General features: G+C 37.1%; 1 protein-coding gene across 2 annotated transcripts in view; it reads right to left on the minus strand.

The window, feature by feature from the left end:
• LOC106868972 (dolichyl-diphosphooligosaccharide--protein glycosyltransferase 48 kDa subunit-like) overlaps positions 1–14907 on the minus strand; it is a 22456-nt gene extending 7549 nt beyond the window's left edge. The window contains exon 1 of one of the 2 annotated variants that reach the window (XM_089365432.1): positions 14463–14907. The gene's annotated coding sequence lies outside the window, so the exon portion shown is untranslated. Of the gene's footprint in view, positions 1–14432 lie in introns of both variants that reach the window. The other variant, XM_089365433.1, reaches the window with a different exon arrangement.
• Positions 14908–16128: the final 1221 nt, after the last annotated feature.

A 16128-nucleotide genomic window follows, 5' to 3' on the forward strand; every position in this document is an offset into this window, starting at 1 on the left:
TGATATACCCTCCAGCCTTCGTCAGGTGTCTTGGGGAAATTTCGAACCTGGGTTCTCATTCCTATCGATGTTACTATTATTAATCAGGTCGCTGCCGTGAATCGAACTCGGAACCTTGGGGTTAGTAGCCCGCGCTCTTAACCACTACGCCATATGCCCGTGGTTAAGAGCGCGGGCTACTAACCCCAAGGTTCCGAGTTCGATTCACGGCAGCGACCTGATTAATAATAGTAATAATAATAATAATATAATAATAATAATAGTAACATCGATAGGAATGAGAACCCAGGTTCGAAATTTCCCCAAGACACCTGACGAAGGCTGGAGGGTATATCAGCCAAAACGTTGTGTTAACAACAAACAAGATGAGGACGAATATCCGTCAAATGTAAATAATGTAAATAATGTATATACACTTGCCTTCATTTCAAGTAATTTTGAAAACAATAAAGAATTTACTAAAATCATTTTGTGATTATAAAGCTGGCATGTGGAACATAAATAACACGAAATTTTGATGGTAAGTTTTTATTTAAATCACTTTACAACAGGAAGTTTGCCTCATAAAACTAGGAATAGTTTTAGGTAGGTTGGGGACCACAAAGGTTAAGAGAATTTTCTAAAGATATGCAACGTATATGTAAATATGTGGAAATTGTTTCAAGAAAACACTAATTTTTCATTATATATTAATATTTTCAGTTACGGCTGTGGAAAGATAACTCTGTTTTACATTTTAATTCAAAGGAGAGACAGATGTGCATTTGACTAGGTATTTTGGGGGCGGCTGAGCCTGATAAAAAAAAAAAAAAAGAAACAAGATTTTGTTATCTCAGATTGGAGATCTAAGATGTAGAACAGCTCTGTTATTCAAATTAGTTAAGAGCCAGCTAAATCAAGTTCACACTTGTTTAATTTAGAACTGCTATAGATTTTCAGAAAGATGCAAACAATACATGGTAAAGCTATATTGAGTGAGCTTGTGAGATAATGAAAGTAAAAACCACAATCCCTAAATGACATTATTGCTACTAATATGCTAAAGTCCATGCAATATTATAACTAGGGATGTGTTAATGGTCTGCCATGTTAATGTTGTAGCAACATTATCACTATTAATGTTAATAAATTATCAAAGCAAAATTTTTGTTGTAGATATATTCTGCAATGCAGCATGGCATTGAGATACTTATTTCAATCATTGGACGGCAGCCATGCTAGGGCACTGCCTTGAAGGATTTTAGTCAAACAATTTAAACCCAAACGCTTATTCTATTGGTTTCTTTTTTCTGAACCACTAAGTTATGGAGATAACACCAGTTGCCAAGCAATAGTGAGGGACAACACATACACAGATACATGGCGATGATATATATATATATACATACATACACACACACACACGCGACAGGCTTCTTTCAGTTTCCATCTACCATATCCACTCACAAGGTTTTGGTTGACCTGAGATTATAATAGAAGTCACTTTCCCAAGGTGCTGTGCAGTGGGACTGAACCTGAGACCACATAGCTAGTAAGCAAGCTCCTTAACCATACCTACAGTTTTTTTTTTTATTTTATTGTTCTATTATTTTTATATTTAAGTTTTTTTCTTTTTTACTGAGATATATTTTCTAAATCTGCTCTCTCAATAATCACACAGCTGTAATGTAATTACCGCTTATGCATTGCTAGGTCTTCCATAGTTACACTTCTTGATCAACCTTAGTCATGTGATTAGCAAGGACATTCACAAAACTTAGATCAGTAATCTCAACACTACAATATATGATCATAACTCTTACCTCTGTAATAAAGGCTCCATTTCTAAGTGGAGTGTTACTATTATTTATTGTAATCTGAGATCATTGATAACACAGCAGTCATGTGATCAATGACATGAAACAGAGTAGAAATAGAGAGTAAAGTCAGCACATCATCATCATCATCATCATCAGTATTTAACCCTTTTAATACCAACCCAGCTGAAACCACCTCTGGTTCTGAGTACAAATGTCTTGTTTTCATAAGTTTTGAATTTAAAATCTTCCAACAAACCTTAGTCACAATTTATGTTCCTAACACTAGCTGAATGATAATGAAGTTATTTTACTAAATTCTTTGATATATTTAAAATTATTGAAAGAAACACAGAACATCTCAACAGAAATATGGTAACAAAAGGATTCCCTGCTTGCATTGGTTGGACGGACTTTACTGAGGCAGATTTTCTACAGCTGGATGCCCTTCCTGTCGCTAACCCTCACCTGTTTCCAATCAAAGCAATATTTCCCCATGGTTGGGTATGTTTGTACAGAATATTGGAAATAAACAACTTTCATCTACAACATTATGCAATGTCAAGACAAGTAGACATAAACACACACACAGGCTTCTCTCAGTTTCTGCTTATCAAATCCTCTACATATCCATTGCAAGGCTTTGGTTGGCCCAAGGTTGTAGAAGAAGACACATGCCCAGGGTGCAAAACAGTGAGATTGAACCTGGAAGTTAATTTCTTACCATACAGCCATTTATCAACTATGTAGTTTGATCTTTAGATACCTTGAAGTCATTAAAAATGTTTCCCTTGATATGAAAGTCTCCTTTCATATTTTCTTACCATTCAATCAACTTTGACCATGCAATTTCTTATTAAGTACAAAGCCTCAACTTTTAAATCTTACCACTAGAAAATCTAGGTTATAGTTGATTAGATGTTTCATTTGTAATCTGATTTGATTAAATAATAATATTACTGCTGTTGGTTGTATAGTTAAGCTGTCCAAAATAAGGCCTTTTCTCAACCCCCACCCCCAACCAAGCCGTTTTATAGGCAATTGTTTTGGGCATTTCATATTCTATCCAAAACAGAGTTTTTCCTGTTGTTTCCATAATGTTACTATATATGTACATACTTAAAATTTCTGTGATTAAATTGGCTTCAATTTATCTATCATTTCTTTCAGTTGTTTTAGCAGTTGTTTTGTTTATATTAAATGGCTTTACAGTTTCTTTCAATTTCTTTTTTTGAAATTCATTTAATATTTTAAATTTCCTTTTCAGAAGAACTGACTTTCTTCAGCACCTGTGCAGGTGCCACATGAAAAGCCTTCTGCCAGTGCCATGTAAAAGGCACCTGGGCTGGTACCCTGTATACAGTGCCCCCTGCTGGTGCCATGTAAAACGCAGTCAGTACTTTCTGTAAAGTGGTTGGCATTAGAAAGGGCATCCAGATGTAGAAACCACCCCAAAGATGACAATTGAAGCCTGGTGTAGCTTTCTGGCTTACCAGCTCCCCTCAAACTGTACAACCCATGCCAGCACAGACAATAAATGATGGTGATGATTTAACACAATGTTCAAGATAAACATAATAACTGCTTTAGTGAGGGGGCCTACACCTCCAGTGCCACCATCACACAACACTTGGACTAGCCTTTCTCTGCATACTGACCTGACAGAGATGACTGCAGCATGTACAGAGTTGAAAAACATTTTGCATCCACAGTTTGTAAACAATTTCACCGGCTTCTGTAAGCTATCTTTAAGCAAAAGACCTATGTTGATAGAATGAGAGGAAAACCAACCCCTCACATAATAAAAGTTATTAACAATGCTCCTGGAGAATTATTAAAAAGTGTGAAAACTCATACTGGAATATCAAAAACTGCTTGAATACTGCTGCTGTTACCTTGAAGGAACATCTGAGAGATATTTGTAACATAAATTAACGAATTTAGGTCATACAATAGGACAGTTAAAGGCCATTATAAAATGTAAAGTTGGCGATAAGTTCACAACACTACTTCCTGAGAAAACTAACGAAAATGTATGAAGATTCTAAGCCAAATCTTGTGGGAAAATTAATAACCTTGTAACACGAAATCAAGGCTCAGAGTGGAAAATTTTACTACCAAAAAATGTATTACAAGAAGCCAGGATAGATCAGAAGTTTGTTCTTAACTCACAGGTTGTATGCAGAGGTATGAGGGGTATAAAGGGCCCCTTCTCAGGAAGACCTAAAATCATTCTTGTCTAAGATGTGGAAAGTAAAAACTTTAATCTGGATGCAACATGGCTAGACACAATAACTTGAGGATGCTGCATCAACATCAGCTGTAAAACTTATATGATCATTACTGAAATTTTCACCAATGCTGTGGACTCAGCAGTGCAGGACTCGCATATCTTAGCAAAGACCTGAAGGGAAACACTCTGCGCATCACAGTAAGGTTTATGCATTTGTATGTTTCCAGTAAACTAGAAAAACATGACAATATTAATATGAAATGTAGCTTCTTTTGGATCCATGACCACTACATTAGAATCACATCTTGAAGGCTAAGTTTTTACGTACAAGATATGTTGTGAAGAGTGAGAGAGGGATAGCTACAGATTTCTCATGGACTAACAGGACAGCAAAGCTTTTAAAATCCCAAGATGCAATTTCACGTGTCGATTATGCTGCTCTTCTGCAGCAGACATAATAAATTTGATCAGCAACTGTCCAAAAATATATCCTTGAGATACTAACTGCTCCTACAACACAGTGCTGCTGCTAAAACAATGTACAATGCCATCTGCAGGAAAGATTGCCTTGGGATAAATAAAAACACCTTTTCTATGGAATACATAAAAATTAGCACAAAGAATACAGGTGGAATATTCCCATCAAAACTTCTATCAACTGTACATGTAGCAGACTTGGCATAGTTATTAGGGAGAGAAAAGAAAAATCATGTGCAGTTATGGAAGTTAATTGCTCCACAGATGTGAATATTTCTTCCAAAATCAGCAAAAAGTAGAATACCTATGAACAACTGCATTGAATGTGCATGGATGACAACAGTTGTATAAAGAAGCGCCAATCCAAGGGGGGGGGGGATAACTTGTGTCTAGGAATATATGGGTCGAAGTAAAACAACAAAGGAATGAGATGACTCTATAAGATCTCTCTATCTTGGCAAAAATGAGATTCTAAAAGTATTAGGTTTATGTCTAAACAGTCACCCTGTCCTACCCTGCACCCACTCTAAGCTTTTCCCACCTCTCATCATTCTAAAACTTATCCTTCCACCACTCTTCTAACAATGGTACTATTCAGCTAATGTAATCATCACATGACAATGGTGTCTGCTTGTATTTATCCCCTTAGTGCTACTAGTTACTTCATCCGCTTTTGGAACCACTTTCTTTAACTTTCAATCCTTAATCTTAATATCAATCCTTCCTACTTTGCCCACTGTTAACCCCTTTCTGTTCCTCTAGGTATCTCCCACTGCCTCTCCTTTAAGCAACACCTTAAGACTGTCATACTCTCTCTTTAACACGGTCTCAGATTTGTCATAACTTTCAACTTCTTCACATATCTACCATCAATAGATTGTCACCTTTGAACCCATTCACTATAGCCACCACTACCATACTGCTAATCTCTGTCTCTATACAACTTTTACTCTCTCTCTCTCCTCACACATCGTTTATTTTCTGATCTATCTGTAGATTTATAATACTGCTGCTCCCTAACCCCTCCCCCCACTCCTCCTCTAGTGCTGTCTCTTATCACCTCTTCCTTCTTGAGCTAATTTATCAACTATACTTCCACCCTTGTATGTCATTCACAACATTAACCTGTACCCTGAACTCTAAACACTTGTCTCTCTTCTCTCGCATACCTATGAACTTACCCAGCCACACTTCTTCATCCTCAGTTCATAGTCTCATATTTTCTCAATTCTTTGTACCTTCACAGTATGCTCTGACATCTCAATATCACTAGCTTCATCTTATTTTTTTCCAGTTACTTGCATCCACTACTATATGATGTGAGGTAACCACATATCTCTTCTATAACATGATCCTTGTGTCTGTCTTATCAAAATTTTGCCTCTCAATAAATAGTATTTAGCCACTTTCCCCTCCACAAACCAGTTGAGGGAGCCTTCTTTCTCCTATTCTTTGAGTTGCAACTTACCTGTTGCCCGGGAATGAAATTGTTGCTTATTGGTACTTACTCTTTTACTCGTTTCAGTCATTTGACTGCGGCCATGCTGGAGCACCGCCTTTAGTCGAGCAAATCAACCCCAGGACAAATTCTTTGGAAGCCTAGTACTTATTCTATCGGTCTCTTTTGCTGAACCGCTAAGTTACGGGGACGTAAACACACCAGCATCGGTTGTCAAGCGATGTTGGGGGGACAAACACAGACACACAAACACACACATACACATATATACGACGGGCTTCTTTCAGTTTCCGTCTACCAAATCCACTCACAAGGCTTTCGTCGGCCCGATGCTATAGTAGAAGACACTTGCCCAAGGTGCCACGCAGTGGGAATGAACCCGGAACCATGTGGTTGGTAAGCAAGCTACTTTCCACACAGCCACTCCTGCGCCTATACTTGGAAACTTTTACGATAATTAAAATGGGGCTTAAATGAAAAAAATTCACACAGCGAATATACCACGTTATTGTTTCACTGTTATATACACAGATATACATTGACGCATGTCAGTCGAAAAGTGAAAGTGTAATAGTAATACTTACTTTAACACTCAATGGTTTTACACTTTTGTATATGACATGTACATACTATTCATGTAAGTGCTTCTTCATATACTATGTTTTCTGTCTTGCCATGCTTATCACTGAGAATGTAGAGGTTATTTTCATCTCCAACTCTAGAACATCCAACATACAACTGACCATGTGAGAAGCAAGGTTGAAGGAGGTTAAGTCCCACCACCTTTAGAGATTGACCTTGTGCTTTGTTGATAGACATTGCAAAGGTAAGTTTGACCGGAAACTGCAGTCTCTTGAACTGAAAGGGGAGATCATTTGAAATGAGAGGTATCCTTGGAATGAAGACATTCTCACCCATCATGCTGCCTGTAATTATTGTTGCTTCCAACACATGGGGCATGGCTGTTTTAACAACCAACCTTGTTCTATTGCAGAGTCTGGGTGCATCAAGGTTTCTTAATAGCATTATGGGAGCACCTATTTTCACGATCAGAATGTGTGGTGGAAATCCTGGTGGCTGAAGTGAATTGAGGAACTCCACTGGGTAATGCGTTGCCTGTTCTTGATCATGGACAGAGTTAACTGATCTGTATGAACATTCAGGTCCTGGAGGCTGAGTTAAATTTAAATTCAGCTTGTCTACAGAATCATTCCTTGGTGCCAGAATTGTTCTTTCACATAGCCACTTGTGACTAACCCTAACCCTAACCCTGGTTAGTAAATTATGAAATTACTTACATCAGTAAATGTGAAGTTGTTAGCGATTGAAAACGTAAACTGTTAGTGAAAACAGTAACGATTGAAGTTAAAGTGAGGTTGAAGTGAAATTTGTCACTCAGTGAACCAAAGAGCCAGTATCGAAGGTACCAGAAAAAAAGAAAACCTCAGCAACAGGAAAACACAAAACCGTACTTCTGTTAGTAAATAATGAAATTACTGACATCAGTAAATGTGAACTTGTTAGCGATTGAAAACGTAAACTTTTATTGAGAACAGTAACGATTGAAGTGAAAGTGATGTTGAATCGAAATTTGTCACACCGTACTTCTGTTAGTAAATGATGAAATTACTTACATCAGTAAATGTGAGTAAACTTTTAGTGCGAACAGTAACGATTGAAGTTAAAGTGAAGAAAAAACTATGGCTACCGGAAGTTGACATTGAGGAACATTTTTAAAGAAGTGAATCTTAAATATAAAGCAATATTATTTATCTTAATAAAAAAAATCAAATGAAGAGCCTAAGATTTATCCGAGGTCAAATTATTCCTGCATCACAAGTATGGAAGTAAATAGTGAAGCCGTTTTCACGTGATAAGCGATTACACACACATCTTTGTTTTATATATAGTATAGATGTATAAAGTATTGAAAGCTAATCTCAAGATGCTGAGCTTTAAGGAGGAGGTGACAGAGAACTTTGATAATTAGTGATTTACTGTGCTTGAGAAGACCCGGTCTATCACAGCACAAATGATATCCTAAAACCACCTGGTATGCTTGTATGACCCCCTTCCATCAAGCTTTTCCCCCAATTCTCATCCCCTAACACCTATAACTCCCCTATCAATGGCACTGTAATTACCTGAGAATCAAACTGGCAGATATTACATTCCTTTCTAGTCACCCCACTCCAATCACTTCCATTTCTCATTACCACCACCACCATCTCCTCCTCCTTTTTGTGCCCTCAGCCACTGATCTCTCTTCCCTTTGCTATACTCTATTCTAAACAACTTTTATCTGTTTATCATTCTCAATACCTTCTCATCTCTAACTCCCTTACATACCTCTGTGTTTCCCTCTCCGCTCCTCATACACCATGTACATCATTCTGCTAGTTTTTGATCTATCCTCCTTCCTCAATCACTCCTCTATCTCTCACCTTACCCCCACCCCCCGCTCAACACTAGTTTTTCTTTCCCTTAACTACATCTCTGTAGTTGTTTATCATTCACTACATTCACTTCTGCACCCCGTCTGTTACTTCACCCTCACATTCTATGAAAGCATCCAATCTCCCCACCCATGACCCACTCTCCCTAACCCTTCTTGTACCTGAAGAGTTTTCTCTGGCACTCCATCGCTACTTTCTTTTCTCTCTTTCTAAACTACTCCCAGCCACATCTATAAATAAAAAATGAGGTTAGCCCTGTATCACCTCTACAATAAGACACCTACATTTGTCCCTTGGTCTTACTGTCTTAGCCTTTCAACATCTAAGCATGAAGCCACCTTCCACTCTCTCTAAAATACTGGGAGATTTTTACCTTTTCCTCTCCTTTTCTGCCAGTGACACAAAAAGAAAACAGCACCCAATACAATCTGTAAAGTGGTTAATGTTAGGAAGGGCAGCATCAGCCATAGAGATTATGTCAAAGCTGACACTGAAGCTTGATGCAGCCTTGCAGATTGCCTGTCAAATGATGATGATGATGATGATGATATATAAATAAATATACAGGAACTGACAAGTCAAAAGGCTGTGTCAAGCTCTATTGTGTGTTTTGACATGATCTCTACAGCTGGATGCACTCCCTAATGCCAACCACTTTACCAAGTATACAAAGGGTGATTTTTATGTGGCACCAGCAGCAGCGGGGGTCACCAAGTAACTTGCAAGACAAGACTCCCTCAACCAAGGGGAGGAATATGACTGAGGGAGGTGGCTTTGTGCCTGGTGGTGAGATGTCCGAGTATAAATAGAGAGAGAGAGATAGGTGTCCTGCAGGAAAGGATGCACATGGCTACCTCAGTTAGAGAGAAAACAGTGAAGACATGATGGGGAGGGGGGTGATACACATGGAATGGAAACAAGGATTGCAAAGGGCGAGTGGGTGGGTAAGTTCGTGAGAGATAGAGAGGAGGAGAAGAAGTGTAGTAAGTACAGATAGAGGGAGTTAGGAGAATGCATGGTGGGGAAGAGATTTTGATATGGACACATAATGTGGAGGCAGAGAGAGAAATACAGCAAATGGTGAAGCCAAGTGGAGGTGTTGGCAAGATGTTTTGCAGACACACATATCTACTAATACATACGCATACATTTATATATACTTATCTACACACATGCGTGTGTATGTATGTGTATACTTATATGTATATACACACACATATATACATACATGTTTTTTATCTCTGACTTGTTTCAGGCACTGAACTGCTCCCAGGGTACAGGCTACTGCTTTGAAGGGTTTTAAACAAAAAAATCAACCCTAGGACTTATTCTCCAAGTCTCTTCTGCCAAAACACATGACAGGCTTCTTTCAGTTTCCGTCTACCAAATCCACTTACAAGGCTTTGGTCTGCCCAGGGATCTAGTAGAAGACACTTGCCCAAGGTGTTATGCAGTGGGACTGAACTTGGAACCATTGTTTGGGAAGCAAGCTTCTTACCACACAGTCATATCTACACTTAATTATATATATACATACACACACACACACAACTTTTATACATGCATATCACCATACACAATGTACATAAGACCCATACACATATGCAAGAGTATACACAAATATATACATATAAAAACTACATAAGCTATAAAATAGTACAGCTAAAAAAATTCCTACAAAATAACCAGTTTGGGGATAATATATAACAGTGTATATATATCATCATTATATGGGTGTCTGTTTTCCATGCTGGCATGGGTTAGATGGTTTGATTGGAACTGGTAAGCCAGAGACCTGTACCAGGCTCCAATCTGATTTGGCAATTTTTCTTTGGCTGGATGCTCTTCCTAATAACGAGGTACAAAAGTCTTTGAAAGATTTTTTGGAACAAGGTGGTCGATAATATTACTAGGGTGATTGAGTGAACATGGATGTATCGCAAAAATTCATTTGGTTCATGGTAGGAGTAGTAAAAAGAGTTAAAAAGATTGAGTGTTACATCAAGTAACTATGATTTACAGAAACTGTACCATATTATAATAGCTCCACAGAGGTGGCTATAAACATAAAATTACTTCTATAGAACCCACACTACATACAACAAAAACACAATACGAAAAAACATATACTCTCTTTTACTTGTTTCAGCCATTTGACTGCAGCCATGCCTTTAGTCAAGCAAATCGACCCCAGGACTTATTCTTCGGAAGCCTAGTACTTATTCTATCGGTCTCTTTTGCCGAACCGCTAAGTTACGGGGACGTAAACACACCAGCATCAGTTGTCAAGTGATGTTGGGGGGACAAACACAGACACACAAACATACATATATACATACATATAAACGACGGGCTTCTTTCAGTTTCCGCCTACCAAATCCACTCACAAGGCTTTGGTTGGCCCGAGGCTATAGTAGAAGACACTTACCCAAGATGCCACGCAGTGGGACTGAACCTGGGACTATGTGGTTGGTAAGCAAGCTACTTACCACACAGCCGCTCCTGCGCCTATATGTAAAACAACACTTATGTAACTACACCTATTAGGAAAATCTAGTCCTGTCTTAAAAAACATTTTCCTCCAAGTCATAAATACTACAAAATCAACAAAAACACAATTAAAATTCCTTATTTGATTACTCCTAATTTCTTCTTCTAATACTCACAAGTTAAATGAAACTAGTGAAAACCCTTCCACTAACAACAGCCATTGCAGTAATACCTATAACTGCTCTCTTATGGACTGTTAGATAAGGATACAGTCTATAAATGTACTGTTGATGTTAATTTTTCTTTCCGAGTTGCCTATTCAAACTCTGATACAATTCTCAAAATTATTCTTTCAGACATTGCAACAGGGCTAGCCTAGCATCACTATCTAGTGAGGGGATTAAGGTATGAGAGAAGGGGTTCAGGTAGAACAGGTTCTTGTGGTAAAGGAGTTACATGGCTACTCACATTTAAGGTATAGTTGAGAATGAGCTAGTAGTGTCCCCAAAGATATAAATTGTGGTAATGAAGTGTCCAGGTAGTACCTCAAGATGAATAGTAGTGAATGGGAACAGAAAAGCAAGGACTGTGTGTGGGTAGAGGGTTGTAAGAACGTAGAGGGTTGTAAGAATGTATAGGGTGCAAGATATAGGGGAAACAGAAGAAGGGAGATAGGCAACATTTGTAATGATTAGATAAGGTTGAAGGCTGGATGGGGGAGGTGAGGGATATAGGGGTGGAAAATGGTCAGTTGGGGAAGGTAGAGGGATGCCAGTTATAGGATAATAATGACGATACAGTTGACAGGGGTGGAGAAGAGAGAGAGTGTGTTGACCTGTTTGGGTAGGCTGCATAGATATATTCACAAACCGATTTTATATATATATATATATATATATTTATATACATGATTGTGTGTGCATGAATATATGTATGAGTAGTGTGTGTGTATATATAAGTATGCATCATCATCATTGTGTTACTGTCTACTTTTCCATGCTCACATGTGTTGAACAAGATTTGTTGAGGTGAATTTTCTACAGCTGGATGCTGTCACAAAGCCTCACTTGCTTCTAAGTGAGGTAATTTTTCCTCATAATCAGATACTTTTTCACAGAAGACTGCTTACAATTACCACATGATATCAAGGCAAGGAATCAGTAACATACACATACAATGGGCTTCTTTGAGTTTCCATCTACCAAATCCACTCACAAGGCTTTGGTCAACCTGGAGCTATAGTAGAAGACACTTGCCTGAGGTGCCATACAGTGGGATTGAACCAAAAACCATAAGGTAGGGAAGCAAACTTCTTAACCACACAGCCATGCCTGTACCTTATATTAATAATCTAAGAATCTCTTTCCTGGATCTAAGACCAAACTGTTTTAATGCTGCAGGTTGTTTTGCTAGGTTGAAGTGAATCATCTACTGCAGCCTCTTCATATACAATATCCATATTGTATATCTCTCTACTGTATGACTTGGGACACTCAACAAAAAATATCCAAACTATCTAATGAGCCCTACAGGAAGATGCTGGTAGAAAAGATGACTGACTTGGTCAGATGTTTGAGATGGCAAGCTTTTTTTCTTTGCAAAATCACTTGCAAAGACCTAATACTTTGGGCTTAGATCCAGGAAAAAGAAATTCACAGCACCCACAAACCAGATGTAATACTCGCTGATCCGTAGTAGCAGAAAGCCGTCACCATAGCTTCCACACCAGCAAATCTGATGAGTGCAGAGTTAGATCATCGCCTAATTATCTAATTCATGAGCAAGAACAATTTGTGTATATTACTATCCTCTCACAATAAATCTGTTCTTTCTATCGTGGGATGCTCTCTTTTGCACACCAAGCTGCGATGGCTACCCCGACAGTCATGGCGCTACAAAATGTACGCAGTACAGTCGCTAAAATGTTTGGTGCTAGGAAAGGCATCCAGTTGAAGAACCAGGCCAAAAATGAAATGTTGGAAGATAAGGTTCTCCGACCTATTGCATGTTGTCGAACCATTCTAAATACTAGTTGGAAAGCAGACGAGAAATGATGATGATAATAACGTGTGTGTGTAAATGTTCGGATGAGAAATTCAACGGTATCAATCTCTCGTTTGTAAAGTCTGCTACTACCGAAGTACATGCCTAACGTATCATTAAGAGATTTATCAACGTTGTTAATTTCAGAGGATTAAAACTAATGCAACAAATCCCCTATTGTTAAGCCACAAAGAAGTCGTTTTTTTTCTTTTCTTTTCTTTGTTATGAATAAAAAAATTCAAACTTAAGATTAACAACAAATATTCACGAGAATCTATCAGTGCAGCAGAAACCTGTTCTGGTTAGCAACCCAAAACTATGTACTCTCCACACGAAGGTAGTTCCTGATTGAGACACGTCAGCCTTGTAAACGAAGGAAGCACTGGTTCTCTTGCATCGAATTAAACGCATAATTTTATAATCAAGATTAAATTTACGGCATTTAACAGAGTAACTAAAGCATATATTGGAAAGTCTTCTTTTAACACAACAAAAGATTAAGTATTCTAAACAAATATGTGATCCTATTTCGTGATAGATCTCTCTCTCTCTCTCTGTATATATATATATATATATATATATATATATATATATATATATATATATATATATATGTATGTATATATATTAAAGTATATATAAAGGAGGCCACTAGGTGGACTGCTAATGTGCTAGAAGAAGATCATATGTCATGTGTCTACTAAGACCGGATAATTCTCAAAGGGAATGTATGTGTGTGTATATATACACACACATATATATACAAATATATACACATGTATGTCTGTATATGCGCATGTAAGCATTGATATGTGTTTGTGCATATATATATACATACATACATACATATATATATATATATATACACACACATAAAATCTTATGTTTAAATTGTATTAAAAAATATAACTGCTGGTAACAATTGGTGTTTTTGCTCTTTAACCTTAATTGTGAGCGAGTAGGCTTATCAAAAATACCCCAAGCGTGACTCTCTCGTCTTTTTTAGAGTTACGATAATCTTATATTACTAATTCCTAATTAAGACGCTATGATATAAATTGGGAGATTTAGCATATTTTATAGATTCCAGGCTTCCTTGTATAATGATGTAAACACATGCATATACACATAGATATGCACACACACACATATATATGCACACACACACATATATATATGTGCATATACACATAGATATACACACACATATATGCATATACGCATAGATATATACATACACACACACATATATATAATGTATATATATCTGTGTGTATACACATATATACACGTTTGTGTGTATGTTTATTCGACGAGGGGAGGGTGCTGGCTTGCCTCCTAATTACACGTGTACATCCGCACGACCGGGACCCATACACTCGCTCAATTATATCATGTTAAATTTTTCTGTATTTAAATAAATAATTAAAATCACTTAATGAAATCTGAATTAACAACGAGGCATACCGAAAACATACAAACATTAAATATTCGGTTATTTCTGGGACCAATTTATCAGCGAAAATGCCAACCTTACATACATATATCCATGCACATATAAACATAATGCACTTCGATATATATAATATATTCATATATATGCGTGCATCTGTGTGTATGTGTGTATATGTAGAAATTTATAGTTGTGTATAAATACTTACCACGTAACATTTTGAAGAAAATCGAATGTGTTTCTCTCAAAGACCAACTGTCTACCAATACTAAGGTTCTTCGACCGCCGAAGCCAGAATTTTGTTGTAAAGAAAGCGTCACACATAAGAGAAATACAAAAAAAGTAAGTATACTAGATGAAAACATGTTTCTTGTGTTTTTACATCTATCCGACCACGTTATTTCTGCTGGATAAACCATGTTATTGATAATTCTTTAATGACGAGTCGCCGCCGCAAGGAAGTTCGGTCTCCGGCAGATATGACCTGACACGATGGACTTGGGACTACTTACACACAAAGAAAAAGTAGTTACTGTAATAATTTAACGGAAATATAATTTAATCTTTCTTTTCATAGATTTCTTTTGTACATATTTAAGAATTATATAAAATAATATTTTGTGCCAGTCTCTCTATTATCTGTAAGTTTACTTACGAAATTCTCTTTGTTTCATAGTTGTGTGGAAGTAATAAATACACTGATATCGTTCCGCCATGCTATGCTATCTTCTCTTTCAATCACTTAATGGTTTAAAGTGACGTTGTCAGACTGCGATCTTAATCAAAATAAGCAATTTGTGGTTTATTAGCTCTAATTTCTTGTAGATTCTTTGAATATTCCATCAAAATCGAGACTTCTCCAAGTAGTCGTGTGATTTTTAGTGTTTAATGTCAACAGCAAGTAGGAAATAAATTATTTCAATACAAGCTTTTAATAATCTTTGGAAAGGTATTAAAAATAATGCCAGTTTAACATGCTTTTTGGTGGAATCATTAAATGTCTCGATTGTTGTTTCTTATGAATTGCCGTGAATAATTTTAAAGTCATGTTTATATTCGCTGTTATTGCCACAATGAAAACTGCAATTGACATATTTGTGGAATTTGTGTCTAGTAGAAGAAAAATAAAATATTTAATAACATTTATGTAAACAGTGTTACCCCTTTTAATTTTTCATCGTGATTTAAATTTTTTTTTTATAATGAGTTAAATGAAAAAAGGCAGCATCTCTGACTCTTTTCAAGCCTTTGGCATTGATGTAAGAAGAGAAAGTTGTACTCAGAACGGACACCTAACTCAAATACTCAAGGATCTGGAGGTTGGACCATAAAGTGGTGTGGTTCAGTCGGTACTACATCGGTTCGAGGTCCCAAGAACAAAATAAAAGCTTGAGATTATCCTTCCTTAGAGATAAGAAATATTGTTCAGTTCATTTTCGAAAGCATTTACCCCACTCCCCTACTTCTGGGACCCTGAAAGCAGTCTTGCTCTGCCTTGCCAAATTTCTCTTGGAGGCCCTGCAAGGAGGTGAAGTTAAACCAGATGATGAATTAAGCCCATCAACTTAAATCCATGAAATCATTTTCTTTACTTACACCTCTCATGCTTTAAAGAAGACCTGAAATTACATTGTAGCAAAGCTGAGATTTGAAACTGCATTAATGAGATAGGCCAGAACATATCAGGCAATTTTTCCTTGATTCTGATCAATAGTATTTCA

The sequence above is a fragment of the Octopus bimaculoides genome, chromosome Z (genome assembly GCF_046866305.1).
Source record: "Octopus bimaculoides isolate indiv1 chromosome Z, ASM4686630v1, whole genome shotgun sequence".
Lineage (NCBI taxonomy): Eukaryota > Metazoa > Mollusca > Cephalopoda > Octopoda > Octopodidae > Octopus > Octopus bimaculoides.